The sequence below is a fragment of the Cetorhinus maximus genome, chromosome 18 (genome assembly GCF_964194155.1).
Source record: "Cetorhinus maximus chromosome 18, sCetMax3.hap1.1, whole genome shotgun sequence".
Classification (NCBI taxonomy): Eukaryota; Metazoa; Chordata; class Chondrichthyes; order Lamniformes; family Cetorhinidae; genus Cetorhinus; species Cetorhinus maximus.
The window spans coordinates 68,762,653-68,770,604 of NC_135896.1; positions in this window are offsets into that span (position 1 = coordinate 68,762,653).

The following is a 7,952-nucleotide window of genomic DNA, read 5'->3' on the forward strand; positions in this document are numbered from 1 at the left end:
TTTTTTAAAAATTAATTCACGGGATGTGGGCTTCGCTGGCTGGCCCAGCATTTATTACCCATCCCTAGTTGCCCTTGAGAAGGTGGTGGTGAGCTGCTTTCTTGAACCGTTGCAGTTCATGTGGTGTAGGTACACCCACAGTGTTGCTAGGAAAGGAGCTCCAGGATTTTGACCTAGCAACAGTGAAGGAATGGCGATATATTTCCAAGTCAGGATGGTGAGAGGCTTGGAGGTGGTGATGTTCCCATCTATCTGCTGCCCTTGTCCTTCTAGACGGTAGTGGTCGTGGGTTCGGAAGGTGCTGTCGAAGGAGCCTTAGTGAATTCCTGAGTGCATCTTGTAGATGGTACACACTGCTGCTACTGTCCATTGGTGGTGGAGGGCATGAATGTTTGTGGATGTTGTGTCAATCAAGTGGGCTGCTTTGTCCTGGATGGTGTCAAGCTTCTTGAGTGTTGTGGGAGCTGCACTCATCCAGGCTAGTGGGGACTATTCCATCACACTCCTGACTTGCGCGATGGTGGACCACATTGTTGGAGGTCTGGAGACACATGTAGGCCAGATTAGGGAAGGAAGGCAGATTTCCATTCCTAAAGGGTATTTACGACTATCGACAATGGTTTCATGGTCACCATTACTGAGTTTAGCTTTTACTAATTAATTAACTAACTTTCAATCCCACCAGCTGCTGTAATGGATTTGAATCCATGTCCCCAGAGCATTAGCCTGGGCCCCTGGATTACTACTCCAGTGACATTACCACTATGCCACCACCATCACCACCATCTCCCCTTAAACATACAAAATGAAATCCTGTGGTTCACTCCCACCTGAACCACCTTTCTTTAAAGAAAGAAAGAAAAACCTTTGCACTAAACAGTCCTTCAACCAATTTCACGTGTTCAATAATTCCTGGCTTGCTATACATTATGGATCAAGTGGAAGGATGGATTGACCCTCAGGACACAATATTGGGTAAGATGTGGAAGTGGTGCTAATCAATACATTTTAAATGCGATTATAAACAGCATAACATTTTGCCATCCACACATGTGCATTCCCTTGGAGAATTGCAATTTCTCGAATCCGTGCTGCCTATTGTTTCTAGATGTTGCATCCTGTGTGGCATCAGCAGGGGTAGAGGTAGTTTCTTCAGATCCCTGTCCTGACTGCTGAGATACTCTTATCCAATGCACTCCAGCCAAAGACCCATTAGCCACCTGCAACTTTGCATGAGCAGGCCCAACCACTGGGAGATAAGGCAGAATATTAGGTATGAGCTGAGGAGGCGGCGGCAAGTGGTGAGAAATGGGAGGAATTTGAGTGGAGTTCCCACTTCCATAACCTCTTTTAGCACTCTCCTGGGCCAGCACATTAAAAATGGGAGCAGAAGTAGGACATTTGGCCCCTTGAGCCTACTCCGGAGTCAATCAGATCATGGCTGATCTGATGTGGCCTTAACTGCATTTGTCAGCCTGTCCCCCATAACTCTTGACTTTCTGGTCAATCAAAAATCTATTTAACTCAGCCTTGAGTATATTCAATGACCTAGCTTCCACTGCTCGTGGGGGGAAAACTATTCCAAATACTAACAACCCTCCGAGAAAAGAGATTCTTCATCTCCGTCTTAAATGAGACACACCTTATTTTGAAACTATTCCCCTTGGTTCCAGGTTCCCCATGAGGGGAAACATCCTCACAGCATCTACTCTATTAAGCCCCCTCAGAATCATTTCAATAAGATCACCTCTCAATCTTCTAAACTCCAATGAGTATAGGTCCAACCTGCTCAATCTTTCCTCATATGACAATCCCAGGAATCAGCCTAGTGAATCTTCTCTGAACTGCCTCCATGCAAGTATACCTCTCCTTAAGTAAGGTGATCAAAACTGTACACAGTACTCTAGGTCTGGTCTCACCAATGCCCTTTACACTTGTAGCAATACTTCTCTACTTATATACTCCATTCCCCTTGCAATAAATGCCAACATTCCATTTGCCTTCTAAATTACTTGCTGCACATGCATCCCTCCATACTGTAGCATTCTGCAGGTGACTAGGATGATGGAGCACAACCTCATACTAGGAAATTCAGGACTGACTTCAGGAAGTTCTTCTCCATACAAAAAAATCATCAAACGTGCAATGGCAGAGTGAAGTCAAAAACCTGAGAATCATTTAATTCATAGTTAGATGAATAAGCCAGTGTGGTTGAATGGGCTTGGTAAACTGTGCCCTTGCAATATGGATGAGCTTGAAGGAGAAGAAAACCCTGGCCTCATTTTATATCTAAACATGCATCCTCCAGTTGAAATCTTGGGGATTAGGAAAGCAGCCGTAAAATTAACTATTTCCTCCCTTTCCTGACGCAGGGCCAGTGATGCCAGTTGTTGTGTCTTTACTGCCAGCTGAGCTGAAATCAAATTATGCTCCAGGAATCAAATCTAGGCCCTCAGACCTTTTTGAAAGACTTCATTTATATAGTGCCTTTTACAACCTCAGAATATCTGACAGTGCTTTGCAGACAATGAAGTACTTTAAAAGTGTAGCTGCTCTTGTAATGCAGGAAATGCAACAGCCAATTTGTGCATTCCAAGGTCCCATAAACAGCAATTAGGTAAATGATCAGATAATTTATTTTAGTGATGTTGGTTGACAGACAAATATTGGCTAGGACATTGCGTGAATTGCCCTGCTCTTCTTTGAATAGTGCCATGGGATCATTTATGTCCACCTGAGAGGGTAGAAAGGACCTTGGTTCACCATTTCATCCAATAGACGCACCTCTGACAGTGCAACACTTATGCAGTACTGCACAGAAGCAGTCAGCCTGCATTTAGTGTTCAAATCTCTGGAGTGGGGCTTGAATCTACAACCTTCCGACATACAAATGCGACCATGAAGCCAAGATAGAATATAAAAATATTTTGGAAAATGAAAGCAAAGTATTGTATATGTTGGAAATTTGAAACAAAGAAAACAATGAAAATATTTACCAGGTCAGGTAGCATCTGTCAAGAGCACACAGTTGATATTTTGGTTCCTTTAAAGTAATTTTCTTAACAAATAGACTCAGCTTGATATCGTCAAATTTTCAGGTGTGAATCAATCTAATTGATAGCTGCCATGAAGAAATCAATTATAATTAATTGTGTTTAAGATAATGGTTTTTTTTCGGTATCTAGTCAATTTTTATTGATTGAACAACAAGGGATGCATTTTTGCGACCTAGGCAGGTAGCTAGAGTTGGGAGATTTCACAACACGGAAGGCCTGCCATGGTAGAAAATACTCTGTCAGACCCAATTTCCACTCCAGGGGTTGGTTGGGCCGGGTGTCTGGTGAGGAAGAGTTGGGCCCATGGCTCCTGGAAGAAGATCAGAGTCAGCACAGGGGCGGCTGGGTGCCAATGTGGGCAATTTAAGTGGCTGCCTTGGTTCTTTGGGACTGTCCCAGCTGTTTGCTTATATTTTATATATATGTCTGTCCCTCACCCCTCATATCCCCAACCATTCCCCATGCCAACTCATGCATACCATCTGCTCCCAATGGCCTCTCAGACACCCATGTTAACTCATGGCACTTCCTTGCCCATTCATCCAGTATACACTCTATACAGAACCAAGGAACTCTATAGTAACAATGGCATGTGTGGAAATGCTTCATAATTTTAAAACACTTGTTGTTACTCTTATGATCCTAGACCAGACCCCAAAGTCTTTGATTAGATTCAGCTAGGGACCAATAATGTTTTGTTTAAAATACACAAAATTTGAGATTCAAGATACTTGCTAAGCAAAGAAAGCCACAAGATTCCACCGGTTTTGAACGAAAAAAACAGAAAAAAATCAATTTACAATACTTATCATATGAGGTACATATGAATCAACAGGCAAACTCTGGTTGAACACACCACACTGCACAATAAATAACAACCCACCCAGACATCAGTAACACTGTGAGTCAAGTAATCTTACTGAAATTCTGACTCTCTCACGAGGGATTCCAATCTTCACCTTTGAAGATCTCGCTTTGGAATTCTCTCCAAAAGTTGCTCCAACTCAGACGGCTTCAACAATGGCCCACCTTGCAGGGTTTCAATCTTGTCTCCTGAGATTCCGTTCCCTTGGATCCCTGAGTACTCCCTCAAGCACCAACTCACAAACACAACTTCAGCTTTTCAGCTGCACCAAATAGAACACTACCATTTCAAAGGGTACATTTTCCCCAACTGCAGCATGGAATAACCAAACTTCAGCTGCTTTCTTTTAGGGATCCCCAAAGGCCCACAGCATGGAATCAGCTGCCTTCTTCGATCTTCAGGGCTTCTCTGGAGCCCTCTTTAATTACCAGGACTTCTGCTGAGCCCACTTAGCTAATGTCTGGTATCACAGCCGTTTCTCTAAGTGGAGTCTCTTTTCTTTGCTCCCCTCTTTTTCCTTAACTGGAACCTGCTTCTCTCCCCTGTCTCTATCTACTACCTGGGACCTTCTTTTGGGATCTCTCCCTGTCCCCTCTCCCTGTCACCAGCCTGGGACACTAATCTTTCATGGCACTCCACTCCCGGTCATCTGACCTGGGTTTTCACACCTTTTTTTCTCTTTATGTGCAGGTGCAAAGGGCCTGAAGAACTTAAACATGCAGTTCTGCTGAATTGCACATATGCAACCCGCTCCCAGTCTGTGCATGTGCGGGAAGTCCAAGGTATGTCGAGACTTGGGAGTTCCCGACCTCTGCTCTCAGCATTAAGGTAAATTTGGAAAAAAGAAAGCTTCACTACAGTGAAGGTTTCTTTACAATGGCTTTACACATTCTTCACAAGTACTTGACATCATAAACTTCTAACAAATAGCTTATTACATACTATACGGGTAAACTTTTAATTTTGTTGCACAATTACACATCTCTTATTATAAAGGTACCAAGGCTTAAGCAAAACGAAAGCCAGTACATGTAACAAGTAGGATCAGCAGGATTGAAACATCATAGACTTATCATAACCCAGAATTTGCCTTTTCTCCTACACCCTTTCTTAAAACTCTGAATAGAACACCAACATGGTTTTTGGCCATAATCTTTTCATGGTCAACAAGGATAGTGAAAATACAAAGTTTTCTTTAGCAATATCTTGACCAGCTTGTATCTCTATTTTGTACCAGGGTTTTTCAACCTTGTTGATGTGACTGCAAATAAATACTTCTCCTCTTCAAATATGGATGCATATTGGTCACGCTATACGCTACAAGTGACTTTTGCACAGGCTTCTCAACTTTAATCCAGAAGAACATGGGGTTTTCTTTCTCTTCTTTTCTGTTAATGGAAATATGCCTTCACTGGGTCATTTAACTTTGCTACTGAAACCATATATATTTGACAGCCAACTTCAAAATTTTCTTCTTCATTCACTTCTTCCATAACAGGCTTTCTCTTTTCGTTGTTTTGATCAACACCAGATGAATGAACTTGCACTGAGTGAGTTTTCCTCTTTTTACTCAAATCATTTTCTAAATTATCCAAGACATGTGCCTTCTGAACACATTCATATTTTTCCTGTTGACGTTTCAAAAATGGAACCTTCATTTGCACTTCTTTTACAATTTTATCCAAATATTTGTTTACTCTCTGATTTTCCAATTCTTTTTCAGGCTTATTAATCTTTTCATTCAGCTCAGCAACCACTCTGGTGAGCTCAACTGTCTTTGCTTCCAAGTCATTTGTGAAACCATTATACAAGCTTACCAACTTTACATGGGCATTCAGTTCATTTTGGAATCTTTCTTCCGTGATCACTGACTGCTCTTTATACTTCTGCAATTCACTTGTTACATCCTCAATCTGTTTCTTAAAATGTTCCTTTTCTGCTTTCAAAGTTTGGATCTGCTCTTCCATACCACACACCTCATCTTTCATATTGTCCAAATTGCAATGAAGTTCAAGAATTTCATTGTTTTTTTCACCATGAAGTTCTAACAGTTCATCAGTTTTGGTACTTAGTTCTGCATTCAACCAATTGTTCTGATTCATCAGCAATTCCCTTTCTTTTGACTAACACTCAAGTGTTCTCATCAGTTCTTGTTCTTCATTGGCAAACCCATCTTTCGTGCACTAACCAGATTTGCCTTCAATTGCTTGCTATCGGCAATAAGCTTCTCACGTTTGGCCACAGTCATTTTTAGGAGTTTGACAAGATTAGCAAAATCAAATGCCTGATGCAACACAGCCACCATCATGTTATTGTCCATGCTGGCCAAATCATTACCCAATAAAAAATCTACCCCTTCAATAGGTAAACTAGGGACAATTGTCACAGTAACAATTCCATTTACTAAGTTGCTTTGTAAATTGACTTTACATGTGGGAACAGATTCATAAATCCCATTAATACCCTCATTAATATTTTTTTCTCCATCAAACCATCTGGAACACAAATCGTATCAATAGCCACCATCAATGACTGATCTGCCCTAGTATCTCTCAAAATATTAATCTGTTAACTTGTTTTGTTGGAGGAGTAAGGGAACACTTCGCCCTTCAAGACAAAAAAAAATCTACAACCTCTAGTAACCTGACTCACTTAAGCTGTAGTCAAGGATGAATTCTCTTGACTATCCTAAGCCATATCCCCCTTTCTAGTAGGTTCTGAAGGAACACATTTAACTTGTGCTATTGCTATGGTTTTAACATCCATTTCCTTTTCAAGTACAGCCTTTTCTAAAGACTCCTTAAGCATTCTTATTGAAGCCACTGGTTTACTGTTCAGTTTCTAACAATGGGCTTTGAGATGCCCTGTCTTATGGTAATAAAAGCATACTAGGTTGTTTGCATCCCTTTTATTCTCTACACTCTCATTTTTATTGACCAGAACAGCTTCTGCCTTCTCCATAAAACTAGATTCTTTTCTATTCCTCCAGCTTCCCTGGGGTTTACAAATGGAGATCTACTGCCCCCTAGCTGCCTATGTGATATATCATACCCATTTGCCAGACCCGCTGCTTCCCGTACCTTAGAAACCTTTGTCTTCCAGGTATGAACTAATAACTATTGGGATGCTACTTCGAAATTCTTCCAATATCATTAGCTCCCTCATATTCTCAAAATTTTGTTCTAACTTCAGTGATCAAAACCACCAGCCTCACAACATTTCTTTCTCTCTAGAAAATTCTACATTTTATTTGATCTTCTTTGAAGTCCGAAATTTAAACTGCTTTGCTTTAGGGACAAGCTCATAAGCATTAAGTAGTTTTAACTAACTCATACTCTGAAAATTCCAGAAGTCGATAATACACATTACATCCATTGTCTTCCCGACCAAAACACTTTGCAAAATGAGAGTTCATGTATCCTTTGGCCACTTCAGCTTTGTAAACACCTTTTCAAACAAGATAAAATTTCTCTTAACTTTGTCTTCAGTGAATTTAGGCAATAGGTGAAGACTCTTTGGTATATCAAAGCTCGGAATGGGACTTGGTTTCTCATCCAAAATACAATCCTGTAAACTAAGCTGTTCTCCAGCAACTTCATTTTGTCTGATTTCTTCCTCTCTTTGAAGCCCAAGCTTTTGCATTTCCATTTCTTTCACTCATTCTCTTTCTTTCTGCTCTTTTTTCCAATTTGAGCTTTTTCATTTCAATTTCTGTTTCTATTTCAAGCTGCTTCATCTGCAATTGAATTTTAGCCAGCTCAACTAAATTGCTAACTGGATTAACTTTTCCTTCCTCCAATCCCAGATGTTGTTCTATTAGCTCAATTGTGCCTGCTTTCTTAACCCCTGCTTTTAACTTTAACTCCTCTGCTAATGCAATTAACCTAACTTTGGTTAATTGCTGCAAATCACTCAAGGGTAAATGTTCCCTTTCCAGAAAAGGCTTAGCAATTGACAAATCCATTCTGCTTTTCAATCTGTATAGAAAAATTCACCATGGAAATCTTATCAACCTTAACGTCAGCAAGTGC